Raw genomic sequence first — 19,049 nt, forward strand, 5'->3', positions numbered from 1 at the left:
AGCCTTTGCAACTTACTAACTTCTCTGGGCCTCAGTTTCATTATCTACAAAATGGGTATAACAATGCTTACATATTCCAGCAAATCCATAGACAAATAAGAGCCTGGCTCCTGCTTACAGGTAGAGTACAGACTAGGAAGCTCTAAAATCCTGTGAGAGCACCACAGCCACACACCAAGACATGCGACCTCTGTAGTTGAGGGTCAGGATCCCACATGGGCTCACTTTCCTCTTAAGTGACTATAAATGAGGGCCTGGGTATGAATAAAGTTCTCTTTTTCTTCTTTTTTAAAAAATCATGGACTTGAAGATAGAGTAAGACCAATTGATAAAATGGAGTTATTATTTCTTTTTTTTTTTTTTTTTTTTTTGAGATGGAGTCTCGTTCTGTCACCCAGGCTGGAGTGCAGTGGTGTGATCTCAACTCACTGTAACCTCCACCTCCCGGGTTCAAGCAATTCTCCTGCTTCAGCCTCCCGAGTAGCTGAGATTACAGGTGCACGCCACCACGCCCAGCTAATTTTTTTGCATTTTTAATGGAGATGGGGTTTCACCATGTTGGCCAGGCTGGTCTTGATCTCCTGACCTCAGGTGATCCACCCGCCTCTGCCTCCCAGAGTGCTAGGATTACAGGAGTGAGTCACCATGCCCGGCCTGGAGTTACTATTTCTATATTGCACAGCCCAGCCTTTCAGCCATATTAAACTCTATTCCATCAAGAAGAACAAAAGAAAACTCCATAATTGAGAAATACTCGTGATTTTTTCAGTCCATCTGGCCTCGTGGAGCTGCAGGAGGCCCCCACCAGGCCCCCACCCCTTTCCAGGCCTAGAGGAAAGGCCACCTCCCAGCCCAGTCCTTTCACAAAACGCTGCCTTCATCTCACTTGGGGTCAGAGGCAGCCACTCTGCGGTCCTGGGCCCCAGAAATCCAGAGCTCTCTCCCTCTGCCCTCACTTAGGCCTCTCTGGCTGGGGCTTCATGCCCACCTTTCCAGACTCTGGGCTCTGGTGTTTCGTGCTCCTCACAGCACTCCTTACCCCTCCTGTTTCTCCACCTGCAGCTGCCTTTTCCCCACCTTGTCCGTAGAACTCCTCCTGGTCCTGCAGCTCAGTTCCATGGCAACCCTCTGTGACTCCTCAGGGCCCAGGCAGGGCCTGAGGCCTCAGAGCAAGCTCTCAGTAACTGAGCCCCAAGTTGGCACCTAGAGAGAAATTCGACCTCCTTAGCCTGGGCCCCAAACAGAGAATCCAAGAAAGACCTCAGTCACTCAAGAGCATGGTGGGGATGTCCATTTTGGTGGCACTTTCTTGGATCAGGCTGGAGCAAGCAGTGGGGAAGGTCAGAGCAGGCAACAATTTCCATAAACGTCTGGGAAACAACATTTCCTCTTGCTTTCAGAGGGGGAGAAGAGTTGGAAAGGAGACAGGCTCTCCTTCCCGCCATCACCACCCCAGCTAGCACAGAAAGCTCCTGGGGCCATTCTGGGGAGTGGGGGCCCCCTGTCCCCTGGAATCTCCCCACAGCCTGTCTCACCCCCACCCAGAGGAGACAAAGACAGGTTTTCAGAAAAGCCAGGAAGAGGAGCCAGGAGAAGGGAAACAATTGCTGTCACTGTGCAGAGAGTCACATCATGGAAAGCAACACGAAACTAGGGTGCCAGGAGGGCTCACACCATGGCAGAATCAGGAAGGCCGTCCTGGGGAGGGGGGATCTTCCTCATCCTTATCACTATGTAAGTTTGGGGCCAGGGTTGGCTCCATGGGTGCACCACCAGTGAAGTCTCATAGGATCCTGCACTGGAGTGCAGCGATGCCATCAGAGATCACTGCAACCTCAAGCTCCTGGCCTCAAGAGATCCTCTTGCCTTGGCCTCCCAAAGGGCTTGGATTATAGGTATGAGGCACCGTGCCCAGCCAATAGTTTTATCTTTGAATTTGTGTTTTAAAAGTGAAGTCTTGTGGGACAATGGAGTATGGACCAGGGGCTCTTGAATGGTCCTACCTCCCTCTGTCTCCCTACAACAGGTTCTTGGCCCACCTCTCTGCCCCTGGGAGCCCCTTCTGACACCTGCTCCATGCCCCTGGGTGGCAGCAACTGGAGGGAGAGGACAAGCCTCTTGCTCACCCCCGACCCAGGTACCTACAGGTGGCACTGAGAGCGTAATATTCTTGGGGGTTATCACCCCACCCCACCAGCAGGACATGGTACATCGGTCCAGTGGCCGGTAAGAAAGGTACCGCAGCCGTTGGTGGGGTGTGCACATGCCCAGAATCATGGAGCGAGGCCTCTGGATGCCTATAAAGGTCTGCATGAGCATCCCCATGCCCCAGGGAGTGGAAATTAAATAGCAGATAAAAATTACCATAACAAGTTGAAACATGACAGAAGAAAGGAAAAAGCATTATATTTGAGTAACTTAAATCGCACTTTGTTCCTGCTCTTTGAACAGGGGGGCCCACATTTTGCACTGGGATCCACAAATTATATAGCTGGTCCTAGTTAGGGTTCATGCATATGAAGTTCTATTTCAATTCCAAACCTCTCTCCTCCCACTCCTCAGCTGTGTTAGAACCTCCAAGCCTCGCTAAGTGGTGAAAACAGACAGAAAAACCCCGGGTGGCAACTACAGAGGCTGAGGAAGACCTGGGCCATTTCCCTCTCCAGCCTTGCTCTGTGCTCCTGACTTTTCTTACCAAATGAAGGATGCTGACAATAGGCTCTGATGGCAACATCAGGCCCTTTCATCCTCAAATAGGCCAAACACAAGCTTGGAATAAGGCAGCCTTGTGCCTCGGAGCTGCAGATGAAAGGAGAGTGGGGACAGAGGAGCAGCCCTCAGAGACCAGGTGTCAAAACAAAAGGAACAGCTGAAGCCAGGGGGAGAATGAAGCTGCCTGAGGAAGAAAGGGGAGCGCAGAGGTTCTAAGTTAAGGAGCCAGGACATTAGTCTAGGTCTCCATGGGAGAAAACTGCAGCTTATACCTCCAAAGGATAAGGCTGTCAGCTGGAGAAAATGGGAAATCAAAATTGTTGAAAGGCAAAGGATTAGAGTTTAAAATGGACCTGATTTGACTATTTTTCCTGCTGTTCACAGCCCGTCTTTCTGTCCCTTGCACAGAGACAGCCCATACTCAGGGAATCTGCCTACTTGAAGAACATGCTGGAAACTCAGGCAATCCAGATCTGGGCCAGGTTTCTCCCACAGAACTTGTGGTCCTAGAAGGCTCTCTTTTTAGAAAAAGAAACAAGAACTAATCCTTCTCCACTGAGAATAAAGAAAGGCAACAGGGTTTGTTGTTCATGATTTACAACCTGGTATCCCTGGAAAGTAGGTGATGGGGGCAGAATCATAATCTGCAAAGGCCTGACCACATTTCCCCAAGAAAAAGTCACTCAGCCTGTTTCTTAATCAATGCAATTTGTTTGGTCAGAGCAGGCCAGTGGGGCAGTTTCTTTGTCAGCCAAGCTATAAGGGACACTACAGTACGGTTAGAAATGTAGCTACCAGAGAAAAGTCCATTAGAGAGATTCATTCCTCTTAGGAAGAGTGAGGTATATGATTGGAAGAAATATTTTGATGGGAGAGGGGGAGAAGGAGGCATGAGCCTGCTTCCTAAGGGTCTTGTTCATATAATACAGGTGGCCACTAAGCTTCTTTATTTATTTTTATTTATTTATTTTTTTGATATGGAGTCTCACTCTGTTGCCCAGGTTGTGGCGCAATCTCGGCTCACTGCAACCTCCGCCTCCCGGGTTTAAGCGATTCTCCTGCCTCAGCCTCCCAAATAGCTGGGATTACAGGTGCCCACCACCATATCCAGCTAATTTTTTTTGTATTTTTAGTAGAGACAGGGTTTCACCATGTTGGCCAGGCTGGTCTCAAACTCCTGACCTCAGGTGATCCACCAGCCTTGGCCTGCCAAAGTATTGGGATCACAGGCGTGAGCCACCGTGCCCAGCCAGTCACTAAGCTGCTTTCTAAGAAAGGTGGTTTCTGGAAGTTGAATGTGTCTGGAAAGCAAGAGAACTGCTAAAGAAAACAGAGGGAGACTAGGGCGTGGCACTCAGGGCCTCTTTCCATGCCCCTCTCATACACCACACTCGGCCACTCTTAAATCTCTTAAGATCTCTTAAAATGTGAGTTCCATGTTGGGAAATGGAAGACAGGGGGTGGGGTCAGTTTTCCATGAAAACTAGGGAAAACTAGATGTGATGCAAAGACTGGGGATTTTGAAGCCAGACAGCCCCTAGCCTTGCCGCTTGCCATTTACCAACCGTGTGATCTTGAGCCAAGGTCTTCATTGATCTCTGCATCTCAGTTTCTCATCTGAATAATGAGGATGATTAGAGACTTCCTTTGACATGATAAAATATCTCTAAGAAGGAAACACTAGGCCTTCCACAGAAATTAAGAATGAGAAAAAGATGCCCGCTCTCTCTCGTTGGTTAGAGGCAGTAGTCAATATGATTAGACAAGAGAAAGTACTTGGTATAAGAATTGGAAAGAAAGAAGGAAAAATTTGGTCTTTCTGGAAATTCCAGAAGGAACAATGTAAAAACTATATGACAAACAATAAGATGATTTAGTGAAGTAGCACGTTATAAAATAACATCAAAAAGCAATGCTGAGGCTGGGCATGGGGGCAAATGCCTGTAATCCAAGCACATTGTGAGGCCAAGGCAGAAGGATCACTTGAGCCTGGGAGGTTGAGGCTGCAGTGAGCCATGATTCTACAACTGCACTCCAGCCTGGGTGACAGAGCAAGACCCTGTCTCTAAAAGAAAAATAAATAAATAAATGCGGCTGGGCATGGTGGTACAAACCTGTAGTCCCAGGTATTCAAGAGGGTGAGGCAGGGGGATTGCTTGAGCCCAGGAGTTCAAGACCAGCCTGGGCAACAAAGCAAGGGCCATCTCAAAACAAATAACAAACAATGCTGTTTATATATAAACAAAAAGATAAAAGAGATGAGAAAATCTTATTTATGATAGCATAAGATGAATCACCTCTTAACTTCAGAAATGTCCAAAGTCTATATTAGACAATAATCAAATCTATCTGAAACACACAAAATAGTCTTGAACAAATGGAAAGAAACACCATGCACTCAAATAGACTCAATAGCATAAAGATGTCTCTTCTCCCTAAGTTAATGTATAAATTTAATGCAACCCTAACTTTTAAAATTCCATCTTTTTTTTGTAGAGTTAGATGAGTTGATTTTAAATTCCCTTTGTAAGAACAGAAAGACAAGAATGGCCAGGAAAGAAAAACTAAGAAAGAGTGGAGGGGAGGAGGCTGGGGAGGGGACCAGCAGCCCTGCCAGACATTAACATATTATAAAGTCTCTGTAATTAAAATAGTTTAGCGTTGGCACAAAAAAGATGAGAAAACCATGGAACAGAATAGAACATTCTATAGTAAGCTCTACTGTGTTTGGAAATTGAGTATTGATGAAGGCAGCATTTGAAACCAATAGAGGGAAGGGTGGACTTTTTAATAAGTGATATTCAGACAACTAGATAGTCATAAGGAAAATAATAAAATTAGATCCATTTCTTGCTGTACCCTAGGGTCAGTTCTAAATGTATCCTAGATATAAAATCAAAAATGAAAACATACAAGTAGAAAACATAGGTGAATTCCTTTATAACCTGCATATGGGAAAAATTTTTCTTGTTACAATTCAAAATACAAAAGCAACAAAGGAAAATATTGATAAATTTGATTAAGAAAAATTTTAAAATGTTGCATTTCAAAATATCACCATAAGCAAAATTAAAAGATAAATGACAAACTAGAAAAAAAAATGCAATGTAGGATACAAAAGGTTAAAATAGCCCTATTTTATACACAGCATTTAAAATTTGAGGTTAAAAAAAGCCGATAGCACTCTTTTATTTTTAAATGTTAGAGATATGAACAGACAGTTGACACAAAAAATAGATGAAAATGGCTCCTAATGTCTCAACTGCACTCATAATAAGAGAAATTTTTAAAATCTACCTGAGATACCACTTTTACCTATCCCATTAGCAAAACTCTAAAAGTATGTCAAACTATTTGTTGGTGAAGCTCTAGGGAAACAGGCAAGTTTATACAGTGTTGATGGGAATAGAAAATGTTACAACCCCTATGGAGAAGAATTTGGCAACATCTAGACAAATTATATAGGCATTTATGTATACATAATTTGACCCAGCAGTCCTGTTTCTAGGACACACTCCCAATGACACACTGGCAAAAATATGAACAAGAAGTATGTACAAAGCTGTTCACTGCAATCCTATCTGTAATACCAAAATACTGGAAACAATCCAAATACCTCCCAGGAGGGGACTCATTGAATAAACCATGATGCATCCACAAAGGAACAAGAAATCGCTCTATAGCTACTATGGAGTGATGATCTCCAGGATATGTTATTGAGCTAAAAGGCAAGATGGAAAGAGTGTGTATTTCATTCTACCATCTAGCTAAGAAAAGGGAAGGATATGAATATATACATACGTATGTGTTTACATTGAAAAAATGGAATAAAACAAACCATAAGTGTTTTTAAATGTTACTTATAGGAGGGTGGAGGGGAAAAAGTAGCAGGGAAAGGTAGGCCACTAGAGTTCTTCTAATTTATCTTGTTATGTGGAGATGACTTTGGAACCATGAAAATATTTTACAGAATTGTATAACAAAAATAGATTTCAGAAAGCCAATTCTAAGAATCAAAAATAAAAAGAAACAAATGAATCCAGCTATGTACCAAGTTGATAGCATAGTCACACGAAGAAGAACTATTCCAAGCGGCTTTTTAAACCACAGGAATTTAACTGTACATTCCTAGTGGAGATGCAAAAGACAACAGAAAAAAACCCAACAATTTTTCAGTAATCACATTGGTGGTGGTAGCACTGGCACTGTTATTCTGACACTGGTGTGTGTGTGTGTGTGTGTGTGTACTGTGGGACAGAGTAAGAGAGTAACTATATTTGTGTTATTGAAAACTGAGACTTGAGTGTGAGTGAAAGGAGATAGTTGTAAGATGCATGACGTTTAGTGACAATTCTTTAGTCTTGAATTTAAATCGGAATTATCAGTATAAAGTCATGATATATGTGATCATAAAAATAAATATATGCCTATTTCCAAGTCTGCCCACTGAAAAGATCTAGAAGCAATGGCCAACTTAGCGACAATGAACATTTTTAGCTTCAGATTTGGGTCTCTAACAACCATCTTTCACTAAAAGAATGGGGGGCTCCTTGTAGAAATGGCTGAATCCAGGTTCGAGGATAGGAAATATACAAGACGAGTCTGAGACATCTTGTCATACCAGAAAGCAAGGACTCTATGGAAAACTACTACAGTCATGTCAGAAGACTTAGGAGTCAATTCAAAGAAGCTCCCACTAACCAAAGATGGTTGGGAATCAATAAGAATATTATCAGGGCTTCCAGTAAGGTGAACAAGAAGACATCCATGTGCTGGGAGGGTGGCTACCCCAACTCCATGGGGACAGAACTCCTGTGCTCAGGACTCGTCTACACCTCATGCTGTGGAATCTAAAGCAACAGCAAAGCTGAGGTCCAACTGCCATAAGGATGGACACCAAGGAGGCTGCACTGGGGAGAAAAAGAAGTCAAGATAAGCAACATGAACCATAAAGCCCGGACCGTGGGGGGTATGAAAGAACAAGAAAGGCAGGATCAGGAAATTCAACAGGACGAAGTTGCCTTCCCACCTAGCTCTCTTCTCTTTGCTGAGCCATACAAAACTACTAGCAAGGAAGATAAGTTATTGAGTTGTATCCAGAGTAGACTTGGAAACTATGGTGAAATGAAAGATTTTATAGGAGACAAATCTATACCAAGGCTTATTGCAGTTTCCAAGCCTACGGTACCACCTATAACAGATGAAAATGGACCCCAGTAGGACCTCTGCACCCAGCATTTTTGTCTCAGAAACAGTCCTCAGGCTTACAGAGTGGACATAGTAGCCAGTAGACCGGTGCAGGTGGCAGCAGTGGCACTATCAGTCGTGGCCAGAGACATGACTGTGACTCACATAGCAGTAGTGGGAGCAGAAGACCAGAGAAAAATGTCAGCATGGATCACAGCACTCCAAGCCGCACTCTTCCAGCCCTGGGAAACCCCAGGCTGTCTCTTCGTTAAGCTCCAGTCATTCCAGCTCTCATGGGAATGATCAGCATAGCAAGGAATATCAGCACTCCAAATCACCTGGGGACCCTAATGCAAACGGGAATTCTCCCTCTCACGTATCTTTTCCAAGTGGGCAGCACTCAAATCAGTCTTTCCCACCTTCGTTGATGTCAAAGTTCAGTTCAATGTTACAGAAACCTATTGCCTGTGTGCAGCCCGTGGGCGGACAGGAGTCCGTGGGCGGACAGGAGTCCGTGGGCGGACAGGAGTCTGTGGAACCAGAGCTGTCCTCTGAGCGCTACAGTAGCCAATCCCATGGTGACAGCACAAATGAGCTGCAGCCCAGCAGCAAAGCACATCTCGCCAGGCTGAAAATACCTTTCTAACCGCTGGACCTAAGTCACACATTCAGAGCTTTTAATATTGTGACTATGTGAAGCAATTGAACATGAAATTCTGATTGAACTTGAACTGCCTTTTGCCTTAATAGTAAAGAATGTAAAAGTTTAGAGATGTTTTAAAGTTTAAAGAAAGACTTGTGAGCCACTTCCAAGTGAATCCATAGAGACCTGTTAGCTCCCCTCTTGGGAAATAGACAAAATGTCATTTACAGTTTTCAAATATTAAAGTAAGTCAGTTATAGAATAAAAGCATGATCCATCAATTTTTAAAAGAATATTATTAAGAACATTAACTGCAATAGATTGAAATCCATCAAATATATCAGTATAACACCAAAAAAAAAAAAAAACTAATTAATCACCTTTGGAGCCCACTGAGGAACCAACTCATTATTTTTAAAACTGGTAAATAATGAGAGAAAATAAAGCATTTTCCTGCCTTTCTTGTAAGACCTATAGGTATATCCGGTAAGAAAAATAAATAGAGGAATTATCTTTTTATAGATGTAGTCCAGCTAATAAAGAAAAATAATAGAATTATTATTAATTTTATTTATATCTATAATAAAACAATGGCTCTAGGCAATAACAATAATCAAATGGCTATGACCTTCACAAAATGCGACCAGCAGCCGTTCTGTATCTCCTGGTGGGGTACACATCACCACCTATGAAGTAGTCTTGCAAACAAACAAAAAACCTGAATATGATTAAGCCTCAAGATAAAACTACTAATTTACAGAAAAGAAGGGGGTCAGATGAACGGGTTAATTCTATAGTAAGCTCTACTGTGTCTGGAAATTTAGTTTTAATAAAGGCAGCACTTGAAGCCAATAGAGGGAAGGGTGGACTTTTTAATAAGTGATATTTAGACAACTAGATAGTCATAAGGAAAATAATAAAAGTATTATTATAGAGATGAAACCAGCAAAATCCAAACTCTGGGAAACTATAAGACAAAAGACCCAATTTTTTAACAAATAAAAATCGCAAGGGAAAGAAGCAAGATGGTAAGAGAAATCTATACAGTAAAAGAGACTAAATTAACATATCAGCCCATCAAAATGGGCTTTATTTGGATCACTATTCAAACAAACTATTAAAAAATATATTAGACACGAGAAAAGATTAACACTGACTAGATATTTGATAATTGAGAAAGTATTACGAAAGTATTATTAATTTTTAGACGTGATCATGGTTGTGAAGTCATGTGTTCTTTTTAAAGCATTCTTATAATTTGCCAGTACAGGCTGAAATATTTGAAGAAGAAATAATATGATGTCTGGGATTTGTTGAAAATAATCTCAGGCAGAGTGGCAAGACGCGTGGACACAAGTAAAACAAAATAGGCCACGTGCTTATAATCAAGGAAGCTGGGTGATGCATATATGGGGGTCACTATAACAGATTTCTTGTGACTTACGTTTGAAATTTTTGTAAAAATGCAGCTAGAAGACCTACCTCATCGGGTTGGTGCAGGAATGTAAATGAAATGATGTGTGTAAATCGCCTGGCACATAATCAATGCTTTAAGTTTGTGGAATTGAATAAACTTGAAGACATACATTAAGTGAGCAGTAACACAAAGAGCTGCTTACATGAGCGCGTTGATCAACCGGCATACGCTGTGGGAGTTTCCAGAAAGAGCAGGGTACTGATTAGTTCTCAGCGAGGGTGCCCCAGGAAGTGGGGACTGAATGTGGGTCCCAAGGAAGATGCCGGAAGATGGCCCTTCAGAGCGGGGCCCCGCGTGGACCAAGGTGGGAGCCGGGCATGGCGTCCTCAGGGCAGTCTGGGTGCCGGGCAGGCCTCCCACCAAGCGCCAGCTCTGCCGGGGCCACTGCTCTGTCTCCCTCCCTCTCCACTTCCAGAGCCTGGCACAGAGAGGCATACCTCGACACACAGCGCGTGTTCAAGAAACGGCCGGTGGTGAAAGGTGAATGTGGAACCAGACAGGCTCCAGGTTTCAATTCAGAACTCCAGCTCAGGGGTTCTCTGAAATTCCAGACCAGCAGTGAGACAGGAAGCGGCTGCAATGTCTGACACAGAGAAACAACGCAGCAGAATCCTCTGCCGCTGTGAGAAGAGAACCAGGATGCTGGTTAGATACTGACGTGGAGCTGGCGCCAGAAGGTATCGCTGAGAAACCACGTCTGTGCTCTGCTACTATTTCTGTTTCTTAGAAAGTGGAGGGCAGACCCTCTCTGGAAGCACACATAGGGGCTGCGGACAGTGGAGGCTTCTGGTGAGAGGGCTGGGGCTGGAGACAGGGCAGGAGCAGGCTTACTTTGGGGTGTATACTCTTTGACACTGTTTGGAGGTTTTACCTTAAATAAAATATGCAGTAATAAATAAAAGTCCTGTCAGTGGCTTTTGGGGTGGGGGAAGCAGTAATTCCTATCAGGTCTTGGGGCAGGGGAAGCCTTCAGAACTCCACGGAAGCAAGAGAACCTTTCTACTGACGTGTCCCGGTGGGAGAGAAGACCCATCTCCACAGCTCGTCTCAAAACAAACCCAGCCAAATTAAACAAGCGTACAGAAGAGCAATAGGAAAGATGTTCTAACGGGCTACACTCTCCAGAAGAGCTAAATTAAAACTAATCCAGGCAGCTGGCACAAGTGCTGAGGACAAATGTGGTGGCTTTTTACGGGGGAATTAGTGAAAGAATGGCTGAACCAAGCAGAATGTTACGCAGGGTCCCCAGCGCTCTCCCAGGGGGTTTATGCTGATCCACCGAATTTGAGGACTCAATTTAGGCAAATAAAACCTAGTTTATTGTCGTCTGGCTGGGGAGAAGCACATAAAGACTCATTTATCTGGTTGTAAACGAGCTAGTAGAGCTGGCTGTCACAAGTGCATTATTCAGCAGAAACGAGAAGTGATTTCAGCAGTCCTCAGGAGGGAGTGAATGCAGGGCACAGGAGTGGAAATCTCCACCACCAAACTGACCACCACTGGAAAACAACTTGTCCTTTTTAGTTACATGTTTATTGCAGGACCAACGAATAACCATCTAAATAAGCGCTAACTAAATAACACTACAGTGTGGAAGTTAGAAAGCCCCCGCATTTCAGCAGGCTCTGGGAAAAATTATGCAGAAGACAAAGTCCCCTGCTGAATGTAACTGCCCACGCCTGCCTGGCCCCTGTACTCACGCCCTACTCATCCTTGTCCGCTCCCGTCTACTCACCCCTGCCCTCTCTCCCCTACTCACCCCTCTCCTCACCCCTGCCCTCTCCCCTCCACAAACCCCTCTACTCCCCCCATCCTCTCCCCTCTACTCACCCCGTCCTCTCACCTTACTCACCCCTGCCCTTTCCCCTCTACTCACCCCTGCCCTCTCTCCCCTACTCATCCCTCTACTCACCCCTGCCCTCTCCCCTCCACAAAACCCAGTACTCACCCCTGCCCTCTCCCCCCACTCACCCCGTCCTCTCACCTTACTCACCCCTGCCCTTTCCCCTCTACTCACCCCTGCCCTCTCTCCCCTACTCACCCTTCTACTCACCCCTGCTCTCTCCCCTCCACAAACCCCTCTACTCACCCCGTCCTCTCCCCTCTACTTACCCCTGCCCTCTCTACTCACCCCTACCCTCTCCCCTCTACTCACCCCTATACTCACCCCTGCCCTCTCCCCTCTCCTCTCCTCTACTCAGCCCTGTCCTCTCCCCTCTACTCATACCTGCCATCTCCTCTCTACTCACCCCTCTACTCACCACTGTCTCACTCCCCTCTACTCACTCCTCTACTCACCCTGCCATCTCTGCTCTACTCACCACTGCCCTATCCCCTCTACTTACCCCTGCCCCCTCCCCTCTACTCACCCCTCTACTCACCCCTGCCATCTCCCCTCTACTTACCCCTGCCATTTCCCCTCTACTCACCCCTATTCTCTCCCCTCTACTCACCCTGCCACCCCCCCCGCTTACCCCTCTACTCACTCCTACGTCTGCTCTATTCACCCCTGCCCTCTTCCCTCTACTCACACCTGCCCTCTCCCCTCTACTCATCCCTGTCCTCTCCCCACTACTCACTCCTGCCCTGTCCCCTCTGCTCACCCCTCTACTCACCCTGCCATCTCCCCTCTACTCACCCCTGCCATCTCTCCTCTACTCACCCTTGTCCTCTACCCTCTACTCACCCCCCTACTCATCCCTGCCCTCTCCCTTCTATTCACTCCTGTCCTCTCCCCTCTACTTGCCCCAGTCCTCTCCCCTCTACTCACCCCTGCCTCCTCTGCTCTACTTACCCCTCTACTCAACCCTGCCCTCTCCCCCGTCCTCTCCCCATCCTCTCCCCTCTACTCAACTCTGTCCTCTCCCCTCTACTCACCTTTGCCCTCTCCCCTCACCCCGTCCTCTCCCCTCTACTCACCCCTGCCCCCTCTGCTCTACTTACCCCTCTACTCAACCCTGCCCTCTCCCCTGTCCTCTCCCCTCTACTCACCCCTGTCCTCTCCCCTCTACTCACCCTTGCCCTCTCCCCTCTACTCGCCCCTGTCCTTTCCCCTCTACTCACCCGTGTCCTCTCCCCTCTACTCACCCCTGCCCTCTCTCCCCTACTCACCCCCTACTCAACCCTGCCCTCTCCCCTCCACAAACCCCTTTACTCACCCCTGTCCTATCCCCTCTACTCACCCGTCCTCTCCCCTCTACTCACCCCTATAGTCACCCCTGCCTTCTCCCTATTCACCCCTGTCCTCTCCCCTCTACTCACCCCTGCCGCCTCCGCTCTACTCACCCCTGCCCCCTCCACTCTACTCACCCCTCTACTCATCCCTGCCCTCTCCCCTCTACTTACCTGTCATCTCCCCTCTACTCACACCTGCCATTTCCCCTCTACTCACCCCTGTCCTCTCCCCTCTACTCATCCCTCTATGCACCCTGCCATCTCCCCTCTATTCACCCCTGCCATCTCCCCTCCACTTACCCTTCTACTGACTCCTACCACCTCCCCTCTATGCACCCCTGCCCTCTCCCCTCTACTCACCCTCGCCCTCTTCTCTACTCACGCTTGCCCTCTCCCCTCTACTCACCTCTGTACTCAGCCCTGCCATCTCCCCTCTACTTGCCCGTCCTCTCCCCTCTGCTCACCCGTCTACTCACCCCTGCCCTCTCCCTTCTATTCACCCCGTCCTCTCCCCTCTACTCACCCCTGTCCTCTCCTCTCTACTCATGCCTCTACACACCCTGCCATCTTCCCTCTACTCACCCCTGCTATGTCCCATCTACTCACCCATTCTCTCACTCTACTCACCCCTGCCCTCCCCCTTCACCACTGTCCTCTCCCCTCTAGTCAGCCCTGTTCTCTCCCCTCTACTCACCCCTGCCCCCTCTGCTCTATTCACCCCTCTACTCAACCCTGCCCTCTCCCCTGTCCTCTCTTCTCTACTCACCCCTGTCCTCTGCCCTCTACTCAACTCTGTCCTCTCCCCTCTACTCACCCGTCCTCTCCCTTCTCCTCACCCCTGTCCTGTCCCCTCTACTCATGCCTGCCCTCTCCCCTCTACTCACCCCTGCCCTTTCCCCTCTACTCTCCCCTATACTCAACCCTGTCATCTCCCCTCTACTCATGCCTGCCATCTCCCATCTACTCACCACTCTACTCATCCCTGTCCTGTGTCTGCCCTCTACTGACCCCTGTTCTCTCCCCTCTACTCATCCCTCTATACACCCTGCCATCTCCCCTCTAACCCCTTCCATCTCCCCTATACTCACCCCTGCCATCTCCCCTCTACTTACCCCTGTTCTCTCCCCTCTACTCACCCGTCCTCTCCCCTCTACTCACCTCTGTCACCTCTCCTCTATTCACCCCTCTACTAGACCCTATCCTCTCCATTTCACTCACCCCTGCCCTCTCCTCTCTACTCACCCGTCCTCTACCCTCTACTCACCTCTGTCCTCTCCCCTCTACTCACCTCTGTCCTCTCCCCTCTACTCACCCCTGCCATCTCCCCTCTACTCACCCGTCCTCTCCCCTCTACTCACCTCTGTCATCTCCCCTCTATTCACCCCTCTACTAGACCCTCTCCTCTCCATTCTACTCACCCCTGTCCTCTCCCCTCTACTCATCCCTGTCCTCTCCCCTCTACTCACCCCTCTAGTCCCCCATGCCCTCTCACCTTTACTCACCCCTGCCCTCTACCTTCTACTCACCCCTGTCCTCTCCCCTCTACTCACCCCTGTTCTCTCCCCTCTCTTTCCACCTCCTCAGCTCCTACTGCTAGCCCTACTGCCCAGAGTACTTCCAGGTACCATTCCCAGCTTTCAACTTTACTTCATTTTCAGCATCTTCATTCCCACCCCCCAGGTAACCTTTCTCCAGCTCTGAGGAGAAAGGTTAGGTGATGGAGAGATTTATTATCACTCACCCACCAGGGAAACACGGGCCTTGTTTTGTTCATCTGCGCAATGAAGATGAAACCATTTCTCTCACATGAGGAGTAACTGGGACAAGGAGGAGAAGCCCCGGGAGGTCGCGGGAGTTCACTGGGTGTGGGTACCCAGCGTCCCTGAGGAGACTGCCTGGGAAATGAGGCGCTCATGGCAGCATCCAGCCCACCCAGGCCAGGAACGTCTCCAGGGACAGCCTTGGGTAGGCCCCTGAATTCCTGGGTGCAGTTGGCCCAGATCCAGCCACCCCCCGGAATGGGCACAGGCACTCTGGGAGTTCTCTGGGTTCATCTTCTGTGAGGCATGTCCCTGCTCAATCCCACCAGCCAAAGATCACTGAGAACATACCTATGATTTTCCTAACAAAATCATGTTCCTTCCCTAACAAAATCATTTACTTCCGTAAGACTCATGAGGTTAAAACCATCCACAGTCTTCACTGAACTGCAGGCCTCTGATATGACCCTTGTGTTGCGTGACGTCTGCAAACGTTAACAAGAACTTTTACTCTCTGTCTTAATTTGGGCCTCTCCATAACATACGGGGCTACCTAGGAAGATGGGATTATGTGCAGTGTATTTGTCACCTTGGGCTGCCAGAACAAAGGCCCATGGACTGTGTGTCTTCAACAACAGAAAGGCATTTTCTCCCTATTCTGGAGGCCAGAAGTCCAAGATCAAGGTGTCAGCAGGATTGTTTCTTCTGAGGCCTCTCTCCTTCGCTCATGGAAGGGCATCTTCACCCCGTGTCCTCACGCAGGCTTCCCTCTGTACATCTGTGTCCAAACTTCCTCTTCTCAGAAGGGCACCAGGCATCTTGGAGTAGGGCCCACCGTCAGGACCTCATTTTAACCGAATTACCTCTTTAAAGACCCTTTCTCCAAATACAGTCACATTCTGAGGTACTGGGGGTTAGGATTTCAGCACAGGAATTTGGGGGAGGAAGGACACGATTCAGCCCGTAATACCCATTTTACAGATAAAGAAACTGAGGCCACAGTTAGTGTTCCATCCAGGATCAATTCAGTGTTGTTTCTACCCCTAAAATACTGTTTAAAAACTTCCTGTCACATTCATCTATAAGGCCCGAGTTAGTCCTGTCCCAGAACCCTGAAGGGTAGGCGGGCCCACAGTCTACGTAGAGTGCCTGTTTGATAAGATAGAGCTGTAGTCGACACAGGCCCCACTCTGTGAGTTCAGACTTTGGGATGTGCCTCTTTTTCTGCCCTTCTCTGCCTCTTTTAATTTGGAAGAAACTGTCAGAAAGGGTGATTGATCCTTCTGCAAGCACATCTCTAACAGGAACTAACTGCTTTAACCAGGACGCGTGAGGCTGGGCGGCTTCCGACCCATCAGATGGCTCAGAACTGAGACTTGCAAGTTTAATAGCTTTGCTGCTGGGGAATAGCACAGCCCTCCTCGGGATTTCTCATTGTCTTTTTCAGTGATTTTAATACTCAGAAAAACGTGCTGAGCAGTCAGCACTCAAGGCAGAATGACTTTATCTGAGTAGAGTTCAGAGACGCCCCAATGGTGTGTGGCTCCGGCTCCGCCAAACCACTCCGCCACAGGAGGTGAGCACCTGCTCGGGTGGGCGAGGCCTGGCATGAGGGATTTCCACAGACCGCTGGGACCCCTGCCCCCGACAGGGGCGATCACCTCTCACCACCACCTAGCCCAGTGGTAGGGGCCAAGATGCCAATCTCCACGGAGTGAGGCACGGCTCTGTTAAATCCCACCAGCCAAAGACCCCTGAGCACATCCTCATAGGTGGAAACAGTGTATTAGCATGCCGCAGCAACAGAAAAATGGACCAGGAGAACCCGGGACATCTCAGGAAAAGGGAGTTGGGAGGGGCTTGTTATGAGGTTTAGGCCTGTGTTAGGTTGTTGGGGAAAGGTTTAAGAAAGGCTTGTTCTGCATTTGATGCTGTCAGGAAGTAGGGGCAGTTTGATGATTGGGGATCTTAATAATCTTTACACAAGAGGTGGAAGGAATGAAGCAGGCATAGAGCTGCTGTTAGTAAAGAAGCAGCAGTCATCACTCGAGTCAGCTGGAAGAGGGGATGTTGAGTTTTTGTGGTTGCAGAGCGTCCTTGCCTCTCTGTCCAGATAGAATCACCGCGTGCCCTTGTCTCCATCTCCTTCCACCATGATCACAGAGTGAGCTGGTCTGATTAGTGCTGATATTCTGTAACTGCTCGTGCATAGGTGAGAATACTCTGGTCTAGCTGTCAGCTGCCAACGGTCAGGGCCATGGTTTTACTTCCTTACAGCAAGCAGGCATCCTCAGCCTCCTCCTCCACAGTGGTGGGAGGACCACGGAGTCAGAACCGAGGTGCAAGCGACCTCTCTTCTCACGTGTCCTGTGCAGCCCCTGTGAGGCTGGGGGCTGAGAGGTAATTGCTTGGGCTGTGCTGTGACTTTAGGAGCAGGGCCCACTCTGTGCCTCTCACGTGCTGAGCAGAGTGTGTCTGTGGAATCCACACTCCTACCTGTCTCACCCATCTCTCCCCCAGAGTCTATCTTGGCAGTCCTGCATCTATGCAATCAACTGAGTTAGAACATAGCAAGTCCAGCTGACTCCTTCCCACAAGAGAGGCCCTGGCCCTGTTACTAACCCCTAAGAGTCCATTTCCTTATCTATACATTAAGGGAGAATAATCCGTGTTTCATAGGATTGCTGTGGGGATGCTGGCTGGAGATAATGCATGTAAACTAGAAAGTATGCGTCGGGAAGGGAGGAACCTGTCCTCTCTGGCTCCTGCTGTTTCTCTATCACCCAGGATGGCGGCCAGCACATAGATGCATGATAAATATTGGTTAAATCAACAAATGGAAGTGCCCCACAAAGTAATCAGTTAATAAGAGGCAGCTATGTTGGTTTCCCAGGGCTACCATAACAAAGTATTACAAACTGGGTGGCTTAAAACAACAGAAAGCTATTCTCTCACAGGCCTGGAGACTAGAGGCTGGAAACCAAGATGTCAGCAGGGGCAGCTCCTTGTGAGGACTGTGAGAGAGAATCGGTCCCAGGCTGCTCTCCCAGCTCTGGTGATGGCGGGCAATCCTTGGCCTTCCTTGGCCCGTAGATGCATCACCCCCATCTCTACCTTCATTCTTCCGTATGTCTGTGTCCAAATTTTCCTCTTTTCATAAGGATGCCAGTTACATTAGATGAGAGCCTACCCTAATGACCTCAACTTGATGACATCTGTAAAGATCTTATTTCGAAAAAAAAGGTCACCTTCACAGGTACTGGGGGTCAGGACTGCAACTTATCTTTTGGATGGTACACAATTAAATCCATAACACTGGCTATCGTTCTTTTCACATTATAGTCCTGATTCCCAACATTTTGTCCTGTTTTGTCAACTGTCATTTAAAAATGTTCCAGAAATATCAGTATTTCTGCACCTAACCTATTTCATCCTCTCTTCCTTTTGTATTTGAAATTAAATTCCACATCCTGGCTGGGTGTGGTGGCTCACGCCTGTAATCCCAGCACTTTGGGAGGCCAAGGCGGGTGGATCACAAGGTCAAGAGATCAAGACCATCCTGGCCAACATGGTGAAAACCCGCCTCTACTAAAAATACAAAAATTAGCTGGGTGTGGTGGTGCGCACCTATAGTCCCAGCTACTTGGGAGGCTGAGGCAGGAAAATTGCTTGAAACCGGGAGGCAGAGGTTGCAGTGAGCCAAGATAGCGCTACTGCACTCCAGCCTGGCAACAAAGCAAGACTCCATCTCAAAAAAAAAAAAAAAAAAAAATCCACCACATCCTATCAAACTACTTGGGCTATTGGGGTCCAGAAAGGAAAGCTGTACAGAGAATCCAAGAGAATGCTGTTCATATAGTAGAAACACAGTAAATGCCACTAAGCTACTGTGTGACCTTGAACAAGTTACTTCACCTCTCTCAGCCTCAGTTTTCTTAACTGTTAGATAAAGGCATTGGATCTCACTGACATCTCCCTGCAGACACACAGGGAATAGGCAAGTTTCCCTTTTAGAATTCTGGTAGGCAGATGAGATGAATCCTTTCCCTGGACATGCAGAGACCTGGTGCCACTGACTCCTACCTCTCTCTTCACT

At 47.6% G+C, this 19,049-nt stretch overlaps 1 protein-coding gene and 1 pseudogene across 1 annotated transcript in view; both read left to right on the forward strand.

The window, feature by feature from the left end:
* Window positions 1-19,049, forward strand: part of BFSP2 (beaded filament structural protein 2) — a 68,790-nt gene that overhangs the window by 2,229 nt on the left and 47,512 nt on the right. The window lies entirely within an intron of this gene.
* LOC134809649 (AF4/FMR2 family member 4-like) lies at window positions 7,528-8,596 on the forward strand (annotated as a pseudogene).

The sequence above is a fragment of the Pan troglodytes genome, chromosome 2 (genome assembly GCF_028858775.2).
Source record: "Pan troglodytes isolate AG18354 chromosome 2, NHGRI_mPanTro3-v2.0_pri, whole genome shotgun sequence".
NCBI classification, from domain to species: Eukaryota; Metazoa; Chordata; class Mammalia; order Primates; family Hominidae; genus Pan; species Pan troglodytes.